Raw genomic sequence first — 25,533 nt, forward strand, 5'->3', positions numbered from 1 at the left:
CCTGAAAAAAAAACCCAGCAAAGCCTCGCGAAACAGCGCTTAAAGCGGAGGAGGTTGTAGAGATCGCCCCTCTGAAAGGAGAGGAACTGGGAACTCCAACCTTTTCTGAAGAGAGTGAATCCGAATCAGAAGACGACTCACTGGTAAGTCCAAACAAGGGCCCTATGACCATTCCAGTGAGATTAAGGGTACCCACATCAGGAGCCAAAGGGGAAATGTTGGCCTTGTTAGACTCTGGGTGCACAAGGTGCGTAATCAGTTCGGAGGTAGTAGAGAAAATGGGCTTAAGGCTAAAGACTTTAAAAACATCCATAGCCTTTTGCCAACTGGATGGATCAGTAGCTGGGGGCGGCCCTGCACATTTCACAATGGAACCAGTAGAAATGACAATGGGGAAGCATAGAGAGACTTTGTGCTTTATTGTGGCTCCTGGGATGGAGCGCCCCCTAATACTGGGCTTGCCCTGGGTCTGGAAATGGAACCCCCATGTCAATTGGAGGAGGGGATCATTGCACATACATACTGACCAATGCCCAGAAGGGGAGGGGCAATCCCAACTGAAACTCAAGAATCCCACTGAGCTAGCCTCCACTGGCACTGAGAGTCTGAGGGGGGAGGAGAAAATTCCAGAGGAATATTGGGACTTAAAGGAGGTATTCAGTGAAAAGGCCTCAGACAAGCTTCCCCCCATCACTCAACAGATTGCATCATTGAAATTTTGTCAGGAGTAAAACTCCCAAAACCGAAACTGTACTCGATGACACCATGGGAGATAGAAGAGCTGTGGTCATTTATCAATAAAAATTTGGAACGTGGTATCATCCAACCTGCTAGACCCCGAGTAGCAGCTCCAGTATTGTTCCGTGAGAAAAAAGATGGCTCTCTTCGTTTATGTGTGGATTACAGAAACCTGAACGCTATTTCAGTGGAGAACGTGTACCCCCTCCCCTTGATGAAGGATATGTTGGCCCACTTGGCCAAAGGGAAATTTTTTACGAAACTCGACCTGAGAGAAGCATACTACCGAATTTGAATTAAGGAAGGGGATGAATGGAAAAGTGCTTTTAACTGCCCAATGGGCTGTTTCCAATTCAACATTCTTCCATTTGGGCTACAGGGAACCTCTGCAGTATTCATGCAAATGATCAATCAGGTGTTGCATGAACATTTATACAAAGGGGTGTTGGTTTATCTTGATGATATTCTTATCTACACAGAGACTTGTGATGAACATGTGAAACTAGTGCAGTCAGTTCTGGAAAAACTTCGAGCTGCTGAGCTGTAGGCAAAGTTGTCCAAGTGTGAATTCCACCAGGAAAAAATGGACTATTTAGGCTATCACATATCACATGATGGCATAGTAATGGATCTGGGGAAAGTTCGTGCTGTTTTGGAATGGACCCCTCCCCACACCAGGAAACAACTTCAAAGTTTCTTGGGATTTGCTAATTTTTCCTGTCAGTTTATCCTGGCTTTTGCGAAGATTGCAATGCCCATCACAAATCTCCTAAAAACCAAAGGGGAGGTGAAACCAAAGCCTAGTAAACCACTGGAGTGGTCCATGGAATGTCAAGCCGCTTTTGAGAAGCTGAAATGACTGTTTGCTGCTGGACCAGTACTCAGGCACCCAGACATGGACACTCCTTTTGTAATCTAAGCCAATGTGAGTGACGTAGCAGCCGGGGCGGTGTTACTACAAGCAAACAAGATGGGGACTCTGCAACCGTGTGCATATACTTCCTGTAAACTAACTGAAACCAAAAGAAGATGGGCCATCTGGGAAAAATAAGCTTTTGCAGTTCACTGGGCTCTGTTAACCTGGAGGCATTTCTTAAAATGGGCAAAACACCCATTTGAGGTGTGGATGGATCATAAAAATTTGGAGGCTTTGAAAGCACCTTGGAAGCTGTCTCCCAAGCAAGTTCACTGGGTGCAGTACTTTAAGCGCTTTAATTTTTCATTGAAGTACATTCCAGGGGGGAAGAACTTCATGACAGATGCTTTATCTAGATTACCTCAATATAATAGTGCTCTCCAAGAAGTGGTATGGCCGATTGTCCCAACCAAACAGTTGGCAGCTCCAGTGGTTACCAGAGCCCAGAAAAAGAAGGAAGTTGATTTATCAAATGATTTAATTGCACAATTAAAAGAAGCTCTAAAACTTGATGATTGGTTCCTTGCTCACTCAAATAACTGTACGGTTAGAGATGGTTTGGCATGGGTGGGGGGCCAAATTATATGTGCCAGCAAAGCTGAGAAACCAACTATTACAGCAAGGTCATGACTCTAAAGCTGCTGGACATTTTGGATTTGTGAAGACCTTACACTTGGTTAAAAGGCAATTTTGGTGGCCTACCTTGAAAAAGGACATTGAGACTTATGTTGCTAGCTGTCCTATCTGTGCCTCAGCCAAATGGCTTCCTGGTAAACCAGCGGGCTTAGTACAAAATGTGGTTAGACCAACTGCTCCATGGAAGGAAATTTCTATGGATTTTATAGTGGAATTATCTGAAAGTGGGGGGAATATATTTATTTGGGTAGTAACCGATTTGTTTTCCAAACAGGTACATTTCATGCCTTATCCGAAAATCCCATCTGCAAAAATGTTGGCTAAACTGTTTATTTTACATATCTACAGGTTACATGGGGTTCCTGAATGCATAATCTCAGACAGGGGTGTCCAGTTTACCTCAAACTTTTGGAAGGAGTTCCTGAAGTTATTGGGCTCCACCCAGGGCTTCAGCTCCACCCCCACCCACAAACCAATGGGGCTTGTGAGAGGACTACCTTGGTAATGGACCAGTATCTTCGATGTTATATAAATTATCAGCAAGATAATTGGGCTGACCTATTGCCATTCGCTGAGGTGGCATATAACAATTTGGTACATAGTAGTACTGGGTTTACTCCATTTAAAGTGGCTTCAGGACAAGACTTTGTACCCATACCCGAGCTTCTACAGGAGAAACCTAACGTTCAGTCATTAGATGAATGGATAACACAGCTCCAGCTTACCTGGCAGGTTACCTGTAAAGCATTAGATGATGCTCATCAATCCCATAAAAAAATTGCAGATAAAAAGAGAACTCCACAAAAACTATATCAAATTGGTGACAATGTCTTTTTATCCACCAGATATTTGCAGACCACACAAAAGTCAAAAAAGCTTGGACCTAAGTATGTTGGACCTTTCTCAATTGAACGAATTGTGAACCCTGTGGCAACTGAAATTACCTAAAACCCTCCAACGGATCCACCCTGTTTTCCATGTTAGTTTATTAAAACCTGAACATACCTCCAACTTGAGACCAACTCAGGTCGAACCCCCTGCATCATTGCTAATTGAAGGTGAACAACATTTTGAAGTTAAAGATATTTTGGATTCTCAAAAACAAAGGGGTCAACTCCAATATTTGATTATTTGGAAACATTTTCCTCCTTCCCAAACTGAATGGGTGAATAAGAAGGACGTTAGAGCTCCTAAGCTTGGAGCTCCTAAGCATCCTAAGGCATTTCATACTAAATATCCTGATAAACCCTAAAAATAGTATTATGGCATATTATGTATATTTTCTGTTACCTTCTATTTTTATATTTTATAGGACTAACGTCTCTTTTGCAGGAGGGCCGAATGTCAGCCTTCAAGATTTTCTCCCTTTGCTTTGCATCTTTCGGCTGTCATAAGTAACGGGGGGAGGAGGGGGAAAAACTGGCGGAAAAACAAATCTGGTCACGTTGCCAATTTTAAAAGCTGATACAAAAATTTATGCCACCAGATAAAGACTGAATGCACCAATTATCACATTAAACAAGAGGAAAACCTACACACCAATTCCACCTGTTTACAAAATTTTTACAATTTTTACAATTTTGTAAACAACAAACTAAAAGACTCAAGGTCCATCCCACCCCTGATAGGACCTCATGGTAAAGACTGCAATGACGACACCATTAAAGCCAACTTCTTTAACATATTCTTCAGCTCAGTATTTGTAAACAGCAATGGATCATGCCCAGTATTTCCTAGCCGAACCACAGACAACTACAATGATCTAATACATATTGATTTTACAGAAGGCAATGTTGAAAAACCACTACGCAATCTAAAACCATCTCTATCTATTGAAGCGGATGGAATATGTGCCTACTTCTTTAAAAAGCTATCCACTGCCATAGCTGAACCTCTAAGCATAATCTTTGAAAAATCTTTCAGGACCAGCTCCTTGCCTAACCTATGGTCACAAGCCATGGTCATCCCCATCTTCAAAAAGGGAGACCCTAGCCTAGTTGAAAATTACAGACCAATCTCCTTATGTTGCGTCACCTGTAAAGTCATGGAATCAATTATTAACCAATCCATTATCCTCCACTTAGAGACAAACAACCTACTCTCCAATAAACAATTTGGTTTCAGGAAAAAACTATCCTGTAATCTGCAACTCTTACACTGCAAAAACATATGGACTACATAACTCGATCAGGGCAAAGCAATAGACGCAATCTACATAGACTTATGTAAAGCTTTGATTCAGTGGTACACGACAAACTACTCCTAAAACTAAAATCTTATGGTATCTCTGGACAATTGCATAACTGGATAGAAGCATTCCTGTCAAACAGACAACAAATGGTCAAAATTGGGAAGGTCCTATCAAATTCTGTACCTGTCAATAGTAGTGTCCCCCAAGGCAGTGTTCATGGACCAACTCTCTTCATACTCTACATAAATGACCTCTGTGATCATATTAAGAGCAACTGTGTTCTCTTCGCTGATGATGTAAAGCTGTTCAATACCACAGACAATACTGCTATCCTTCAAAAAGATCTTGACTATGTATCAGAATGTATCAAATAGCAACTTCAAATCTCAACAAATAAATAAATCTTACATATTGGCAAAAAAATAATAATCAGAAAATAAAATACAAGCTGAATAGTCAAGATCTTGTTGATGATCCAAGCTTTGTAAAGGACCTTGGAATACTCATCTCTAATGATCTAAGTGCTAGAGCCCACTGTAACTACATGGCCAAAAAGGCATTAAGAGTTGCTAACATAATCTTACGTAGCTTTTTCTCTGGTAATATCACACTACTAACTAGAGCAAACAAAACATTTGCTAGACCAATGCTCGAATACAGCTCATCAGTCTGGAACTCATATTACGTATCTGATATTACCACAGTTGAGAAAGTCCAGAAATATTTCACAAGAAGAGTTCTCCACTCCTCTACTCATTGTAGAATACCTTATGCCACTAGACTTGAAATTCTAGACCTAGAAAACCTTGAATTACGCTGCCTTCGGTCTGATCTAAGTATAGCATATAAAATCATACATTGCAATGTCCTACCTGTCAATGAATACTTCAGCTTCAACCATAACAACACAAGAGCACACAATAGATACAAACTCAAGATTAACCGCACCCAACTTGATTGCAGGAAATACGACTTCAGCAACAGAGTGGTCAATGTCTGGAATACTCTACCTGACTCTGTAGTTTCTTCCCCAAACCCCCAAAACTTTAACCTTAGACTGTCTACTATTGACTTCACCCCTTTCCTAAGAGGTCTGTAGGGGGCGTGCATAAGTGCACCAACGTGCCTACCGTCCCTGTCCTATTGTTTCTTTCATTTTTCTTTTTGTACCCATTTCATGTATTCATAACTATGTATATACTTATACTTATTATCTTGTAAGCAATTGACAAATCAAATAAATAAATAAAATAAATAAATATGGTTATGGGAAGTGAGCTGGAGGTGTTACAAAACAGAACTATATAAGCGGCGGGGGGGTAGATTCTTGCTGAGGCTTCTATCCTATGCTATGCGCAGCTCCAACTCTTCACCAAAATATGTCAAGAGATGCCCACATGATGATATACACAACTTTTAATTGGATGAGCCAGTTGAACTATTGGGGGTGGGAACATTGCCATTACTTTGTATATGTGATTTACGCACCCATTTTCTCAGATTCTGAATTCTTTTGTTGCTATCACTTGATTTCCAGTAAAAGATATATTTTCTCTAAGTGATGGAGTCTAAGTATTTCTTTCTTGGATTTTGAATGGAGCACCAGCTGACAATCTCCTTATTTTCTTTTTTGTGTGCCTTTCTCTGTAGATTCATCAATTTATAATGATATACTTCCTGCAATTATAAGAGTAAACCAAACTGTAATGAAACATAAATAACATGATTGCAGTTAAAATTAAAGAGCTTATGGTACCTTTGCTTATTCTGAAACTCTTAAGAAGCTGATCCTTTCCTGTCTGCATCCTATAACCAAATATGATCTTCACAAATGAATGCCCTCTATGATCATGAAAGAGTGCTTGGTCTTCTGTGAAACTCAGAAAGACCCCTGGCATAATATTCATATAATTAGAAACAACATGTAATTTCAGTACTAGTTTTTTGTTTACACCATAGCAGTGCAGTGTAAAAAGAGCCAGCCTGGTCTAATGGTCAGCAATCAAGAAATCCTGGATAAATATCTCCCTTGCTGGACTATGTCCCATGAAAGTAGAAGATTCCCAATAATTTTTTCTGAGCAGGTAACTTCCTCAGCAATTTTGTCTAAACTGGAATATTCTGTAGTTGATGAGAATATGCCATCTCTAATTGCCAGAGATGTTCAAATCAGTTCCCCAGGCCTTCTGACTGCTTCTGCCTATTTCCATCAATTTTAGATTTTGAGTTTATATCTCATATTTACTAAACTAGAGGTCCCTCCATTCATAGCATAACATATAGAAAAGGAGACAACTCAGCATTTCCAACAAGAATTCTGCATCTGTTCTATTTTTTTTTTTTTTTGTTAGTTGCAAAGTCGTGTCCGACCCATCGCTACCTGTGGTGGGATTCAAATTTTTTTACTACCGGTTCTGTGGGCGTGGCTTGGTAGGTGTGGCAAGGGTACAGTAAAATCTCCAGTCAGAGATGGCATTTGCCAGTTCTCCAAACTATTCAAAATTTCTGCTACCAGTTCTCCAGAACTGGTCAGAACCTGCTGAATACCACCTCTGATTGCAACCCCCATGGACAACATTCCTCCCGGCCTTCCTGTCCTCTACCATCATCTGGAGTCCATTTAAGTTCACACCTACTGCTTCAGTGACTCCATCTAGCCACCTCATTCTCTGTTGTCCCCTTTTTCTATTGCCCTCAATCTTTCCCAGTGATAGATTCTTCTCCAGTGAGTCCTTCATTCTCATTAGGTGGCCAAAGTATTTGAGTTTCAACTCCAGAATCTGGCCTTCTAAAGAGCAGTCAGGGTTGATCTCTTCTAGGATTAATACCACTCTAATGGGAGAAAGTGAAGAGGAACTAAAGAGCCTCTGGATGCAGATGAAGAAGGAGAGTGCAAAAGTTGGCTTGAAACTCAACATTAAGAAAAATAAGATCATGGCATCCGGCCCTCTCAATTCCTGGCAAATAGATGGGGAAGAAATGGAGATAGTGACAGATTTTATTTTCCTGAACTCCGAGATCACCACAGATAGGGACTGCAGCCAAGAAATTAAAAGACTCTTGCTCCTGGGGAAGAAAGCCATGGCAAATATAGACAGCATATTAAAAAGCACCCTGCCAACAAAAGTGCATATAGTCAAGGCTATGGTTTTCCCAGTTGCAATGTATGGCTATGAAAGTTGGACCATAAGAAAGGCTGAGCGCCAAAGAATTGAGGCCTTTGAACTATGATGCCACGTTCTATTTATTTGTATATGATTATGCCCATCTGTTAATATCTGTCAGTCCTTCCAGGTAGATGTGATTAGGAAATCAATTTAATACATACTAATACTATTTTTATTTTTAGGTTATAGTAACAGTTTTTTGCAAGTCTGAATAACCTCCAGTCCTCTCTGCCTTTATCTTCATGACAACTAGGGAGAGTCTTGCCTGAGTCTCAGGTTACAGGTTACAGTTCTGGTTCTGGTTCTGGTTCAGATTCAGATTTCTTTTATCTAATCATTGTCTTGGTTACAACTCTTCCTCCTTTCCTCAAGGTTGTTCCTTCTTCCCATTACAATCTCTGGGAGATGAGCTGCTCTGTCTACTGCTCCCTGAGGTCCAGGAAGGTGCACATCAATTAAGCAGCCTACAACAATCTAGATCAGGGGTGTCAAAATAAAGGCCTGTGGGCTGGATCTGCTCCCAAATGCCCTGTTTTGGCTGGAAAAGTACTAAAGGAGGTGGTCCAGTCTGAAAACAGAGAGGGAAGGCTGTACCCTGTTTTGGCCAGCAAGGTGCAATCTCTGTACCATCTCCCCCCTCCCGTCCAGCCAGTCCATGGAGAACTGCAATGCTGATCCATCCCTTGAAGAAATCCAGTTTGACACCCTTGATCTAGATCAGGGGTGTCCAACCTTGGCAACTTTAAGACTTGTGGACTTCAATTCCCAGAATTCCTCAGCCAGGGAGTTGAAGTCCACAAGTCTTAAAGTTGTCAAGGTTGGACACCCCTGATCAAGATCAATGTTTTTCAACCTTGGCAACTTCGAAATACGTGGACTTCAACTCCCAGAATTCAAGCTGGCTGGGGAATTATGGGAGTTGAAGTCCACACATCTTATAGCTTCTTCAAACATAGATTTAGATGTTTATGAAATACAATTCACAAAGACAAATGGATGTGCATAAATGAAGTGGCATCTTTTTTTAAAAAAATAAGCTTATCAAAGCAGAGAAGCTAGTGGGGGTGGGAATCTAGTTTTCTTACTTGGTGTCATTCCACTGATAAACCACCAGAGAGCAGCACCATTCAGGTTAGTGTTCCTCAAACAACCTCAAAAGTTATAATTGTAGCCTCACTATATATGTGATATAACATGTTGCTCAATACATTAAATGAAACACTTGTTCTTCCTCTTGCATTACTCACTGATTCCCGATGCCAACAAATTGCACGGTCATATGAAAACTATGTGATTTATATATTTGATTCCAATTTGTCCTCTGTTTTTATGCTGTTGAGGGAAATTCATAAAAATTCATCACAGATGTAATAAGGATTTTTTTTTTTAAAAAAAAGGAGGAATTCAATAATTCAGTAAGGGCAATCAGTCATATAAATGTTTCCATGGAACTTCCTGAAATGGCATTTGCCTTAAGTAACCTATTAAGAAGGATGGGGAAACAGAATAGACATGGTTTTAGACAGATGAAAATCCCATCACCTCTGATAATTTAAAGATTTGGTACTGCCTGTCCTTTCCCTTTTCTGAAGCTACCGCAACATCATAGATCCAGAGATTGGACTGGACTTCAGCTGATACAGTGCAGCGGCTCAGCTACACAAGCCCCTTTGTATCCTGCATTCTACCAAGAACTCATAAGATAGCCTCAACAAGATTTCTGTCTCAGCCTCAACTTTCCTTTCTTGGTCCACAGCACAGGAGATACTAACATAAAGAAGTACTCTAAAAACCTGTGACAGCTACAAGAGATTGGGATGATTCGTAAGCCACTTTTGCCAGCTGAATCTGCTTTCTCCTGCAAATACCCGATAGCACAGTTTAAAATCCAGAGATGGGTGAGTCACAAATGAGAGCGTTATACGCATTGTGTTCAAAAGATGAATTGTGAAATGTGAAAGCAAGATTTTTTTTCTTTTTTAAAAAAAACCCCTTTGTATATGGAGAATATCTTTCAAATTTGCAATATCAGATAGCATAATGAAGTAATTGTGTGTTCTGATGTGTTTTTCTACCAATAATTTTGATTGATTGATTGAGAGGCATAAATAGATGGCATGCAGGCAAAAGCCCAGTGGTTAATGTAATATTGCAATGTCATCCCACTGGGAAAGATTTAAATAACCTGTAAATAAGTTAATTGTAATTAAAATTATAACCAATCTAAAACAATACATTCTTCTAAGAAATTTTAGAGGTTTAGTTTTTCTTTACCTACATTGCTTGAAAATGAAGGACGATGTTAATTACTACTGCTATTATTCATTCAGTCTTTAAACTACTTATTTTCTAAGATCTGAATTCTAACTTAGCTTAGGAACCATGATAACTTTGTGGCAAAAGTTAGAAGTCCCCCCAAAAACAAGCAAGAAGTTTGTTTCTTTTTATCCCAGTTTTATTTTAATCAACTCAAGGTGATATTTGTTTATACCATTTATACAGCTGTCCATCTCATGATGGTATCTACTCAAGTTGGTATTTATTTATTTATTTATAATATTTACACAGCTGCCCACATGAATCTGGGCAGTGTGCAATAACACATACATATATATTCCTGCCTTCTATTTTCCCCACAACAACCTGAGATGAATTGGACTGAGAGAGGGTGATTGACTCAACATTATGCTTCATGCTCGAGAGAAAATTAGAAATTCACAGCCTATAGGTTTTTAATTCAGTACCCTGAACCAATATACCAAACTCAGATAAGTATTTGCAAAGTCAGTGATATCAAGTCCAGTAAAATGACAACTTCCAAATATTTGGTAAATCCCTTTGGTGTGGTTGCAAGATCTTGGATTACTATTGGTATTATAGTTGGCTTTTTCTTTCAAAATCTTTAACTTGCAAATCTTGATATTTTGCTATTTTTTCCATACCTCAGGATGGATACCCTATCTCAGGATATTGCTCCATCTATGAATCACAATTTTTATTTATTTTCAATAAATAAATAAATATTTTCAATATTTTGTTTCAAGTGGGTGGTCCCAGTCATTTTTGTTAATAGAACAGCTCAACTTTTTATATAAATTCCAGTGCACAATTTTTGCAAACTCTATTATAATATTGCATGTACAGAGTTTGGGTAATTTTGTCTCAGCCACTAGTAGGGAGATCTACAATTTCATCTTTGATCTTATATAGTTGGCAATTGTTATCACTTGAAAGACATTCTGGAATGAATGTTATTTGTTTGTTTGCATAGCCCATTCTTGAACTGTCATGCTTATTCCATTTTTTAAAAAGAATTCCAGTTTTAGCCATTGCCATTTATGTTTTAATGATAATGGGGGTGATGATTTGCAATTCTCCAGAATGATGGGGAATGCCACCATAGATAGCATAGAAAATGGCAGGTACATTAACTTGGGGAGCAAGATGACATAATAGCCAGGAGGGGCAGGTTTATTTTCCTAAATAGCTTGACCTTCTCTATTTGAAGAAAGGCAATTGCTTTTCTAGGTTATTGTGAAACTATGCTATTAAGTAAAAATCTGAGTGCAAAGGAAAACGTTACGAGGTTCAGAGTAAATACATTCCCTGTATTAAGAAACAATTTAGTTATAGTGAAATTTCATATTTAAATAGTTAAACATTCAAGTATAAATAACAGCAAAATGCACATGTTTTAATGTAGCAAGAGGTATATATTAATTTAAAACATTTATAGAAGTAGTGCAGAGATATTATGATTTCAGTTGTCTTGAGTCAGAATCATCAATCTCTGGGTAGAAACAAACTGATATGTGAACCATACAATTTATTCTGCTCACTGTCATTGTCTCTGCTGAGTATTGATATATCTTCCTCATTGTAATGGTTGCCATGTCCCCTTCTATATCAACTAAAGGGAAAATGGTATTCTTGAGAGTGCAACTGATGGTACATCCAGCTGTATGTTACTGAACTAATCGGTTTAATGACAAATCCAAACACCAGATCATATCACAGTACAGTTATGATTTACTAGATGCTCCTCATATGTTTTATTTCCATATTATTTTCCATAGAACCAACCTGAATTCCAAAATAAAAAAAAATAGATATTCATGCAAATATACTTCATGAATGACAATCCACTGATACTAAAATACTAAAAGTGTAATAGAATTACAAGAACATAATATTTAAACCAAAAATGAGACCTTTTGGTCATCCCAAGCTCTGTCCAATTGATCAGGTTTCATTTCTCATCTCTGACTTTCTTAATTGTACAATGAATCTGTCCACACAACTCCTTTGTTTTTGGAACAAATAATAATAAAATCAAATGCTAGTGCTAAAGAAGTATAGGAAGTAGAACTTTTTAAGAATGACTTCTCCAGTTCAACCCCAATTGAAATAAATGTGATGTTAAATAAAAATACGGTACTGTCAGTTAAGGAGTTTGTTGATAAGCTAGTTAAATGATGGATAAAATTACTCACATGACATCACAGTACCATCAAAAAGTTTATTTATTCACCTTCATAGCTGCCCCTTCAGCATGCAAGTCTGAGCAGCTAACAAACAGCTTTTTTAAAAATCAGCAATATAAAGACCAGCAATGAAAACATATTGTGCCAGAGGCAGCTTATGCATTCATAATGAGTAAATATCTTTAAAAGAATTCACCTAACTTCCTGGAGAAAAAATCATGTTTTCAATGCCTTAAAAAGGTAGGTAGAATATTTGGGGGGGAAGGTAGAATAGGATAGAAAGAAAAAAGATATCCTGGGTCCCATCAGATTTTACTAGAAGGGATCCAGAGTATATCAGCCTTCTCAGTTGTTGAGATTAAGCCTGTTCTTTCCTATCCAGATCTCCAGAGCCTCCGGGATCACTTGCGTGCAATGTGGCTTTATGTAGTTGTTAAATAGAAATGAGGAGAGAATATGGCCTATGGAAACTCATTAAACCGGAACTTAGGAGTGGACCTCTCATCTCCAGAACTGGCCCAGTAAGGAGTAGAATTACTGCAACACTATGTTTCCCCTCTCCCCAAACTCCTGAACTAGTCCAGAAAAGTACCATGATTGGTGGTACTGAATGTCTCTAAGAGATCAAAGAGGGGCAGAAGGGATATACAACAATCCATCCCAATCTACCAGAGATCAACCACAAATGTGGTCAAAATTGTCTCAATGCCATATCTAAGCCAACTGGAAGGAGCCTGGATAATTCACTTCATCCATGGCCAGCTGTAGCTGCAGCCCAATCACCTTTCAAACAAATTCCCCCAAAAGGGAAGGCTGGAAATAGGTCAAAAATTATGCAGTCCTTGATGCTTTCTGAGCTGAACAATTAGAAATAATAGCAGTAAATCACTTTCTGAAAATTATTCTGTTCTTGGATGTAGATGAAAGTGGAAGGAATGCAAGACAGCTTTGTTTTATACTGGATGTGTTGGAGTGAATTTCATGTAATGTAACAAGTTTTCTCAATCTGGTGACCTTTGAATGGAAGTTAAAATCCACCACTTCTGAGGAAAGACTCATGTACAGAATAACTATGCCTGAATAAATAGTAGCAGCCAAATAACATATATGAGGGTGTTGCTTTATGTCACAGAGCAGCATCCTTAAAAGCAATGCTCAGTCTGGTGATGCCAGCTGTTAAATAATCATCCAAATATTAAACTCATAGGGCCAAACCTACATAGTTGATTGGGAAATGCTATTCAATTAATTGCATAAGACAGTAATTCTTCATTTAGTTCAGACACTGGTCTGGCATATACCCTGGGTGTGGTGTGAATAAGCTTCAGGCTTATATATACCCTTTTCATAGAATGATGAAATTGGAAGGGACCCTTAAGCTCCTAAATCCAAACTCTACATGAACAAGCTATACCAAAGGGCTGTTTAGTCTGGTTTTGAACATTGAATTCAAGTGAACCCACTAGATCAGAGGTTGCCAACCTTTTGGACCTCAGGGGCCACCAAACTCATAATTTTAGTTCCCAGGGACCACTAACCAATTCTGTGGGTGTGGCCTAATTTGTGGGTGTGGCTTGGTGGTCATGTGACTGGCTGGGCATGGCTTGTGTATAAATATTATAAATATTTATACAAATATTGAATTTTTTTTATAAAAAAGAGCAACTTTTACCCAAAATCAGGCAAAGCAGGCAGATTGAGTTGCTCACAGAATCACAGATTCATTCAGAGATCTATCTATCTGCTATTGGCTAGCTCAGTCTGCCCCATAAAATTTGCTTGCAAGCAAACTCACAAAATTAACTCACAACACACCATGCGTGTAAATATTGAATTTTTTATTTAATAAACAACAACTTTTACCCAAAATCAGACAAAGCAGGCAGATTGAGTTGCTCACAGAATCATTCAGTGATCTGTCTATCTGCCATTGGCTAGCTCAGTCTCTCAAATTTGCTTGCCATAAGTCTGCACTGAATTAGCTTGCAAGCAAACAGTCCTAAGGGAGGTTCAGCTGTGCTGAGCCAAAGATCTAAAAGATTAGCTAGAAAGCAAGAAATCCACCATTTCCTGCTTCCTAGCTAATCTAAATCTCTGGGCACAGCAGAACAGATGATGGCCGGAAAAAGGAAAAATAGCAATTTAGTAGGCAAGTTTACCAGATGAGTGAGTGGGTGGGGAGGGTTCCCATGGGCAGCGCAGCCTTGTGTTTCTGCACAGCCTGGATTAATTGCTTTGTGGGGGTGCTCTGGGGGGGTGAGATTTCTCTGGGGCCCACCAAAATTTTCTCACGGCCTACCAGTGGGCCATGGCCCACCAGTAGGTGACTGCTGCAGTAGATCACTCATTATTTTGTTTCCTTTCTGACAGGCTCTTGAAGACTCCTTTCTGTTTAAGAATAAAAGAAAAATGGAAGATCTGCCTATCTCCACAACAACCTCGTAGAGTGAATGAGTCAAGTCTGTCTACCACTCTGAAATGTTTATTTCTAGTCATTAAATTGATAAATAAGTGAAAACTATCCAACAAAAGTGAACTATGAAAGAGTAAAAGTTCAGGCATTTGCAGGTTCCTATTAGAGTTTTGAACAGCCTCAAAATTTATTGAAATGGTGCATAAAACACTCTAGAAGTAAATGTATTCAATACAGTGTTTAGAATTTCTTTTTAGATTTTTATAATGAAAATGCAGAAATGTGAATGTCCCTTCTACAATATGTGAATATTTAGGGCAAGACCAACGTTCAAGGAAACAGTTCTCACATATAGCTATTAATTTTAGATGCCAGAAAGAGAGATTATTTGAGCACACTAAGAATTGCATCACATAGTTGCAACTCACCTTAGAAACTTTGTATAAGAAAGCGTGGTTTGGCTTTTGCATATTGTACAAATGATCCTAAAATGCGGGAGTCAGCTTTGGCAAACCTAAAATAAACTTTCAATCCCACATACAAGGCCATTGAAATAACATTCATCAACCTGAGATAAAAATGTTTTTCATTGGTGTGACAGCCTGATATATAGATATCTATATATTCTATTCTTCTCATTTGCTATAGGGAAAAACTGGTTCAGTAAACTTCATGAATTGCAGAGTGTTCTCCTTGGAAAACAGAATTGCATAATATGTTGTTATACTACTGCACGTAGTAAAAAAAATCCTGGATCACCGAGCCAGAAAAAACAACACATGAAAGGACAAACTGACTACAAGTTCGCTGTTTTGGATGGAGAAGGGTATCTGGCAAGATCCTGCTTCTTTTAGCTCATGTGTTTTTCATTTGATTTAGTTCATGTAAGGTTCTTTCAAGGAGAGGGAATAGAAATGCAGTAAATCTCTGTAGGAATCAGCGCTGTGTGAGTTTGAGAAACATACTGGGCAAATCAGCTTGTTTTGTCCATTAAATAAGAGGGATCTGAGAGCCAACTGAGAATTCAATTAAAATGGATGAGTGTGTGGAGGGGGAGATAGTTGAATTGAGAATTGGCATTTGACAATATGGAAAAGAGGAAAGTTAACAATTTCTTCCATTTATGTAGTTCTTTTTCTTCTCTTCATCCAAGACAACCCATAAATGTAACTACTTGGAAATCTTCCATTAAGCCTTCCGTTGTCTCTTCACTTTCTTACATTTCCCAGATAAGATCATACAAATATACAGTTGGAAGAAACTGCTTAGGTCATGACATTCACCTTCTGGTGGAGGCAGGAATTCTCTCTCTTCCAGCAAAAAAGGTACAAAGTGTTGCAGATGTTCATCTCTGCTGATGGATTGCCTATATTTATCTAAGGATAGGAAGAGACCTCAAGAGATCTTTTGGTGGTGCCTCAGTGATTGCCAGCTCACACAAACCAGTTCCAGGTAGCTGATTTGCTTCCATAACTGCCACTTCAAGCCTAGCTCATTCCCAGATATGTTGAGACTACAGCTCTCAGAATTCCTGGCCAATATATCATGGTGATTGACAATTCTCAGAAGCTAAGCGCCCAGCATATCAATCAGATGGCAAGTTGGGGAAAGCTGCTGTAATAAATTCTAATAATTAATCAAACACCTTTTCTACTCAAAAGTATGGAGTTCTGATGCTCTATTTAACAGAGAGAGAGAAAAAAAACCTTTTTTTTTTACAAATAAATCTTCTAGCATTTGAGTAGTACTGTGGGAATTATAAAATAGGAACTTCTATACCACCATCTGTTCAATCTGCAAATCATTCCCAACACTGTTAAAATTTAATCCTCCTTTTCCCACATTGTCTGTATTGTCTCCAAAATGAAAACATGTTCAAGATGGCATTGTTTATATGCTAGCAAATCTGGATCTTGCAGGGACCCAGATTCAGCCAATCATTACTCAATCACAGTTAACTCACAGCTGAGCAAAGACTGTAATAGGCCCATAGGAACTCAGTAGCTCAACTTTAATCTTGCTCATTACTGAGAATTCTTAAACCCACATGTATTTCTGTACAAATGCCTAAGGGTTTGCAAATCCTTTTATCCTGATAGACTGCTGTGGGGCAAGGACAGCATGAGTTGTAAAAATATGAATGCAGAGAAACATAAAAAGTCACCTTTTTAACACAGTGCCAGCAACTGAGCTATAAATGTATGCATTTGGCAGCAGCTATGCCAAATGCATAAAAGCAGGGGTGGGATTCTACTGGTTTGCACCTATTCACTAGAACCAGTTGTTAACATTCTAAGCAGTTCAGAGAACTGGTTGTTAGAAGAAATTAGTGGCCTAATTCTGTAAGAAAGGCAGGAAGGAAACATTCTGGTGTTGCTTACAGAAACTACCTCTCAGTTAAGCCTTATTACATTCTTGGCAGGACTAGACTTCCTGTCTCAGGAACTTCTCTGGAGTTTTTTTTTCCTCCTTTGCTGGTACTTTGCTTGTGTGAAGTGCCATTCAAAGTTACAACAGCACTGAAAAAAGTGGCTTATGACCGTTTTCCACACTTACGACTGTTGCAGCATCCCCACAGTCATGAGAGGCCAGACGAGGAGATGCATGCCTTGATGTGAGTGATGTTGAGTTGGCCATACCCAGCCAGTCACATGACCACCAAGCCACACCCACCAACCAAGCCACACCCACAGAACCGGTTGTTAAAAAATTTGAATCCCACCCCTGCATAAAAGCCTCTGTGCTCTTTCTTGACTCGTGGCCCAATATTAGCAGATCTATGAAATAGAACACATAATGTAGAATAAGAGGATCAGATGTCTTCTACTCCAAAGCCCTCCTTGAGCAGGAAACCCTAAACTAAAGGTCTTCCAACTTGGCAAGTTTAAGACTTATGGACTTCAACTCCCAGAATTCCCGAGCTAACATGACTCGGGGAGGAATTCTGGGAGTTGAAGTTCACAATACTTAAAGCTGTCAAGTTTGAAGATCCCTGCCCTAAACAGAGATATCATATAGTATCATACAACATTATGCAACAGGAAGATATTCTTTGTATGGGTCATTGTTTTTGGAGTGTACATGTTGCTGAGTTAAGAACCATGTGCATAGCCCTCCTTTTGCTTACAAGCAAACAAAAGGGGTTTTTGTGGGCCAGCGACTATGGCCATTAATACAGATGCTAAGCTCTAGTGACAACTTTGCAAGTAACTGGAATTGAATGAATGAATGAATGAATGAGAATAGTCTGCAACTTAATGACCTCTCCCATGTCTATGGTAGTAACATGAGACTGACGGGACTTATTTCATGTTGGCTACCATGCTAGTTATATATAAGAAATCTTCTGGATAACGGTGCAAAGGGACATTGGACTCAAGGATGCCATATCATGTCATGATACCAGTTGGATGCAATTGACTGTGGTAAACTGTCCTGTGTCTTTGGCCCAGATCCATTGAATAAACTAACATTATAATGAAAAAAGTGTGACTGTTAACCAGGAAGTTCATAGCAGGAATTATATTTATGATTATTACGATTGTCTATTATTGATTTTACAAAATCTTTTCCCTAATTGCTACAAGACAAACATCTTTGTTGTATCTTTGTTCCTCCCTTGAAAGTTGGTTTCCAAGACTCAGTAGCACAACGCATATAGCATCCATCCACCAAAATGGATTATACAACCAGCCATAAGTCATGTGTTCCCAAAGCAAAGGGTATTTTTAGGCTTGTGTTTACATTACAAAATTTTAAATTCCCAAAATTTCAGTAGCACAGATCCTATTACTAATTTGGGTATTTTAATTCATAGAGCCTTGACTTCAAGTTCCTTGTGAATATTATAATCCAACTTAATGGAATTAACCCAAAGGAAATATTAACTGGCTCTCCTAGCAAAGCTCCATCATGTGCAGTTAATTCCCAATGTTATTTTATATTTAACCACAGTACTCTAGTCTGGATAGATACTTATTTGGAGAACAGGGGTCTGTCAACAAATTATTTGTTATTTTTCTTACATATTTCATCTTGGAAGAAAAATTAAACTTTAAACAAAATCCTACTTGTTGCAGAGAAAATGCCAAATTTTGTTGCTATAATGATCTTACAATCTTACTCTTGCCTTTCATTTTATTATAATTTTAAAGTGCAGATGAATTAGAAAAAAAATGTAGGTTGTATTTACTGCTCGGTCATTTGAATTTTCTTGGTTTAAGGACTTAAGGACAAAAATTCTAAGCCAAGAAATGTTACAGCAATTAAAGAAGAAACCCAGTAATAAATTTATATCTGTGTGTGTTGTGCTGTGCTGTGCATTACCTTGCAGGCAAGTAATAAAGAAAAGTATGTGTGGATGCACTATTCTGCTCGAGTGTTCCTAATGCAACTAAGATTATATAAGTTTAAGAACTACTAATATAATCAGTTTATTCAGCTTTGGCATATATGTGTGCTCTCATTTACTTTATTTACTTTACATAAGCTTATTCAGGCAATTGAGAAACACCAACAGTCTTTTTTAAAAAAATAATAATCAGCAGCTGCCCCCATGTGCAGGTGATAAACATCTGAAAAAATAACACATACTTTTCTTGGGCTTGCACTACAGAAACCCAAAAGTTGATTGTTTCAGAAAACAATCTTAAGAAAAGCTCTGGACAGATGTATTGATTGAAAAGAAACATTAAGAGTTTAGCTGTTCTGATTCCCCTATAATCCATTGGCTGACAGACCTGCAGGATACATTTCAACAAATCCAAAAGATCCCTGTCTCTTCTTTCTATTGGGAGGGGACTTTGGGGGAACAGATACTATTTACTTTAGTAGGCGAGACAAGTGTTGTATTCTACTGTTTCCTATATTTGTTGTGTTTTAAAGGTGCTTTAAAAAATTATGCTTTAGGCAAATTTCCTAAAATAGGATGTAAAGAGTATTCTTATGGATAGCCACCTTAGCTGTTCTTGCCTTACAATTAAAAAAATTATCAAAACAGGGGAGCCATTGCTGGTACCATCTTTCAATTCTACCATACATTACATACATAGCCCTTCCCCTCTGCCTCTCTCTCTGGGGAGGCACTGACCTAGGGTGATAATATTTAGGAAATCCCAACATCACCCCCCATTCCAAATCATTCTAAAAGTGCAAATCTTTGCATTAATGGGAGGTGGCACTAATTATGGTCTTAGGGTGCAATATACTTTTAAGGTGATATTTGTGTGAGAGAGAGAGAGAAAGAGAGAGGAGGAAGGGGGGAATGAAGGAGGGAGGGAGGGAGAGAGAGGGAGGGAGAGGGAGAGACAATTTAGGTCATGATTGCTGGTAAATTTCTTGCATGGCATTAGTATGACTCCTAGGTTATAGCCAACACTGTGTAATACATGGATTATTTACTTAGGGTGGCCAGTCATTAAAGTTTGTCCAGAAGAATGTCCTACTATCCATCCACCCAACCAACCATGATCCATCCATGCATCCATCCATGCATCCATCCACCTTTCAAGGTACCAAACAAAACACAAAAAACCTTACCCTGAATGAAAAACTAAGCGTTAACTGGACCTACTATGATGACACAAAATGTACTGTGGGTGGTGATGACACAAAATGTACTGTGGGGGTGATACATTGTGGGTGGTAATCATGAGTATTGGTAGACATCTTACACACGATGAGATTTTGTTCTAATGTCCTACAACAATTTCTGCCTTTCTAATGGTACAAGAGATGAAGACAAGAAAATGGTATACTTGGCTGTATATCACAAATTTTATTGCACTTGTATAACACGCAGCAAACTTAGAAATTTTATTACAGATTAGTACCTATTCCAAATTTTGGAGTGGGATAATGCCTTTAGCATAACCTTTCATATGGCCTTGATCCTCTTAGCTAATAGTCAAACTCACAGCATCACATGATGTATTGCGACTTTCTCCCTTTTGCTAAAATGGGGTGGGCCTGGCCAGTGGCTGCGGGGTGGCCCCTGGGGTGCAAGTTTGACACCCCTGTACTAGCTAATCTCTTGCCAATTGAAAAGATGGCCAGCAAGCAAAGAATAGGAGTGTTTTTGCTACTGAACTCTCCAGCTCATCTGTCTATATCAGAGAAGCAATGTCTTTTCTGATATATTCCCCTTATAAAATCTCAGTGGGTATCTGATCAGGCCATTCTATGAGTCCAGTTTATTCTGGCAAATCACTGTTTTGCATTAGATAGTCTTAAGCAAGTACATAAAGATCTGTTTGAGTCTAGCTGTATTTATTTGTGGAAAAGCTAGCTGTTTTCTAAAATATAAAGAAATAATAGCACAACTCGTATTGCTCCATGTCTTGCTCCCCCCCCCCCCCATCCTGCTGGCAAGCTTGTATTTCATAATAACACCAAATTGCAGTAACTGGAACACCTGGACAGTATCTTTTTATTATATAGCAGTCTCTCCATTATTGCTACATCAAGAAACAAGTCATCAGTTGCATGGACACTGTTAGGCCAGATAAGCTCCACTACCTGAAGTTCTGACTACGCCTTCCTACTCTTCCCAAATTGCAGCAACGTCCCTTAAGCATTAGTTGCAGTTATAGGGACTAAAATGCAAATATTTAGAATTAGAGAGTCAGTTAAAATACATATCCAGATGGACCAATAGACTCAATGGAAAATAAGTTATGTCATTTGGCCTTTCCTCTTCAGGAAGTAAAAATAGTCTAAATCCAGTTGACTTCTACAGGGCGTTCATTCAAACATTAGTTTGCTAATTTAGGATTTGAAAATAAAATTTAAAAACAGCATATATCATAGTTTCTGTAAGCTAATATATTTTTATACTTCATTAAATAAATTATTTTGTGTAATCCAATTCTCCAATCTGTTCAGTGAATAAAATAATTCTACTATACTTTTCTGTTACTAGATTTGCTATGTTAAACCAGAAGACTTTCTTTCCCATGCTGACAAGGAACATTTTTTAAAAAAATTGGCTGTGCTGACACATTTACATTAACTTTTCAACCGGTAGCTTTGATTTTTTTTTAAAAAATGAAGTAATTCACATTGTCCTACTGAATCTCCGCTGATGACTTACATGGGAAAAAGATGTAGGTAGTAGCTTGTTAGGATCTACTAGAACTGAATCCCTGTAACAATTCAAAGCAGGACTGTGTGTAAAGATAATAAATGTACTATATAAATTACTTGAATGATTGGAATAAATTTCTTGATTTTAGCCTGAACATTATAATATTTTCTGGATTTGATAGATATTATTTTTCATCACTGGTCTGCCACTATCCTGATCCTTCAGATTCTTAGAATCAATAATAATTTAAAAGACTTCTAGATGTTAATGTTATAATATAATTAGCATATAAAAGAAGTGTAAATTGCTTTCAAGAATTACAGACCACACATATTGCTTGGTTACTGTTTTTATGTCCAATGTGTTTGTGAAACAGGCATGTATCTGCTAGCCACCAGGCAACCTTTGAAGTAAGACCTTTTAAAATATTCATTTCAACTCAGCCTCTATAATAGCAAACAGAAGGGGAGAGTAATGACTTGGACGGTGATCAAAATTGAGCCACTGGCCTATTAACAAAGAAAGCTGCCTAACTTAGGAGAATCTCAATGTTGGCAGAAATATAGAAAATCTATGTTCTAGCAGGTGAGAACACTTACGTGACCTCGGCTGACCCATAAGCTATGCTAATTTAGGGTTTTTTTTAGTATTTGGATTGGGGAATGCCTGGAAACCACAGTACTGTGGATTAAACTAGGATCAAAAGAAAAAAAAATGAAAAATGTCCTGGAAGAAGACAACACAAACCATTTCTACAAATACAGAAATACCCCCCAAAATACAGTATAGATATGATGAGCTTGTGGGCATCTTTCGTTTTTGCACATTCTCACCAACTTTGCAACTTTAACTTTTTGCAGCTGCTTTACACTGCTACATAAGTCTCCAATTTGTTGTACTCTGTCCTCCAGTTCAATTGACTGGTACTCCCTATAGCATGACAAAGGAAGAAAGAAAGAAAGAAAGAAAGAAAGAAAGAAAGAAAGAAAGAAAGAAAGAAAGAAAGAAAGAAAGAAAGAAAGAAAGAAAGAAAGAAAGAAAGAAAGACAATGCTTCAACCCATTTCTTGGTGTTTGCTGTTCATGATGAAAATCTCAATCAGTTCTAGATCAAGGAAAACATCAGTTCCACCATAACACAGGAATACTATCTTTTTAGAAGAAACCTGATTCTTAAGTCAAATTATTTTCAACAATGTATGGATATATTTTAGAGAGAAGTTGTTAATTCTAATGCTTGTAATAAGGTGTCACAAACAGACTTTCTTCCTCATGACTAGTGCCAACATCATCAACTTTATGCTATAAACAGTGGTGAAAAAAGAGTCGATATTCTCTGAGCATAAAGATACAATTGATTTTATATGTGTGGATATCTGTGGAGGTTCTCAATCATACAGGTCATAGCTGTCTCAACTCAAAGATGATTTTTATTTTCTTCAAAAGACAACTGGATTTGTTTCTTTTCCCTTCTTCCTCAAAGAAAAAACAATCCAGTTGCCTTTTGAAGAAAATAAAAAGGACTTTGAGATTTATATGTGGGTGCTTCAGTTCAGTTATAACTGAAACATACATTGGCCCTGAAAGTACATATCCAGAGTAGAGTTTGTCAACTTGCCTGTTCACTCATTTTCTACTCCCAGCAGTTTTAGCAGAGGATACCTCCAGCAGTGGTGGGATTCAAATATTTTTACTACCGGTTCTGTGGGCGTGGCAGGGGAAGGATACTGTAAAATCTCCAGTCAGAGCTGGTATTTGCCGGTTCTCCAAACTACTCAACATTTCCGCTACCGGTTTTCCAGAACTGGTCAGAACCTGCTGAATACCACCTCTGACCTCCAGTCTTTGGAGAGGTTTCCAGTCCTTGCTTCAAAGATTGATAGCAGAGAAAAATATATCATATGAGGGATTCCAGAGGCAGAATGGCAGTTTAGGATTCAAGAGCTTGGTAGCATGAGTCATCATTGCTAACTTTAGAAAATTTCATCCAGAGGGAGAGGAAATGTGACAGATGCAAAAACAAACAAGAGATTAAATAATGTTTTTGTTCTATATGAAGTTTGGCTTGTTTTAATTCATAATTATATTCTCTAATGCTTCTGCAGTGGTAAGAACTGCTATAATGTCCATGGTATCATTGACCAGTTTTTAAAGCTGCTGTTCTTTTTGTTGATAGATGAAGCAAGCTTGCCTTTGATACACATATTATGTTATTTAGTGACTTCTGGCAAGGTGGACAGCATGTTCCAAAGTCTTTTCCAAGCCAGCAGCTTTTGTTTGTTACATTCTAGATGTCAGCATAGATGGATGTCATCCTGTAAGGATGTACAGTCAAATTGGGAGGGATATGACTGGCAAGAGCATTGACAGATTTATTAATAAAGGAGTTTTGTTATGTTACAAAGTTATAGCATGTATTCTAATATAGGAGCATGAATAGATTATTTAATCAGCAGCTCCTACTGTTGTTTTGACATGAAAAGAAGGGACAAGAGAGCTTGCAGCTGATCTATGCTTCTCGCAGCCAACATGTGACTAAAGTTCCCCACCATTCTTCATCCACAGCAAAATGATAGGCTGAGAATATGATTTATATGGTGAAAGTTGGGGGCATGGGACTCCATCCAGCTGAATAATGGTTTTTATTTCAGCTACATCTTCTCTGCAACACTTCCACTGAGAATCTCAAAAACTGTTTGCTACATCAAATGGGGCTTTCATTTTTTAAATACTTCACCATGATTGTTGGGATTTGGGGCAGAATACAGTTTAAGGTAGAGGAAATCATTCAACAAGGGGATTTGTTCACAAAGAAAGTGATCCTCTGGATCGACTCTTTGAAGTTACAAAGTAGGAGCTCAGAAGGCCTTTGAAGCAGCAGTGTGAAACATTCAAGCAGATATGGTTGCTTTATGAGGAATTCCATTTGAAAAATATTTCCAAGAGAATACATATGTAATCAATTAGACATAATAGCAATAGCACTTAGACTTACTGTATACACCACTTCGCAGTGCTTTACAGCCCTCCCTAAGCCGTTTACAGAGTCAGCATATTGCCCCCAACAATCTGGGTCCTCAATTTACCCACCTCAGAAGGATGGAAGGCTGAGTCAACCTTGAGCCAGTGAGAATTGAACTGCCAAATTTCAGGCAGCTGGCAAATAGCAGAAGTAGCTTACAGTACTGCACTCTAACCACTGCGCCGCTGCAGCTCATAATAAGGGGAAGCAGAAGAAAAGTGTTAATTATTGTGGTGGCAGAGGGCTAACTGGGGTGGGGTGGGGTAATAATGGGGCTGCTCACCTATTAAGCTGACTTTTCTTACACTAAATAAATTAAATGCAATTCCTGTATTCATATAATGACATTTTAAACTTTCCCCCTTTTCTCTGTCTCCATTTTCTCCCTTTTGCTTCTAATCCTTCATTAATCCCCCACCCACTCACCTCCAAAAAAATGTGAATTTGAATTTGGACAAACATTGCTAAAAACTAGAAACATGCTGTGGAAGCAAGCAATAAAGAAAATAATGTCCCTAAATGCAAGGCAGCCATACAATATGAAACAAAGAAATAAAACATTGCGTTCCTGATGGACCATAACAAAGCATAGCCAATTCATTATGTACTGGCTAATATTCAGGGTGTGTGGTGTATGGATCAGGTAATAGACCTGGCAATCTGTTACCAAAATTTGGCTGGGCAAAGTCAACAATGCCTTGTCAGAAATTTTAGGTTCTTTAGCAAACTTAACACCAGGGGAGGTGTATTGGCTTTTATTGTTATTCAGCAGTATTGTTTAGGGTGATCAACTCACTATTAAGTTAACATAGACATCTTCTGCCTGGATGCAATGTCCATTGTGCTCAAATTTACTGAAGTCATGAGTGTGATGAGCAGAGTC

At 38.3% G+C, this 25,533-nt stretch overlaps 1 long non-coding RNA gene across 1 annotated transcript; it reads left to right on the plus strand.

Moving 5' to 3' along the window:
• The first annotated feature begins 9,110 nt into the window (after nt 1–9,110).
• LOC148128267 (uncharacterized) lies at nt 9,111–14,781 on the plus strand. The gene is made up of 2 exons (XR_015741158.1): nt 9,111–9,546; nt 14,503–14,781. It is a non-coding gene; the product is annotated as an uncharacterized LOC148128267 (long non-coding RNA).
• Nucleotides 14,782–25,533: the final 10,752 nt, after the last annotated feature.

Source organism: Pseudonaja textilis, chromosome 1 (genome assembly GCF_049901715.1).
Source record: "Pseudonaja textilis isolate UNSWEBS1 chromosome 1, rPseTex1.2, whole genome shotgun sequence".
Taxonomy (NCBI): Eukaryota; Metazoa; Chordata; class Lepidosauria; order Squamata; family Elapidae; genus Pseudonaja; species Pseudonaja textilis.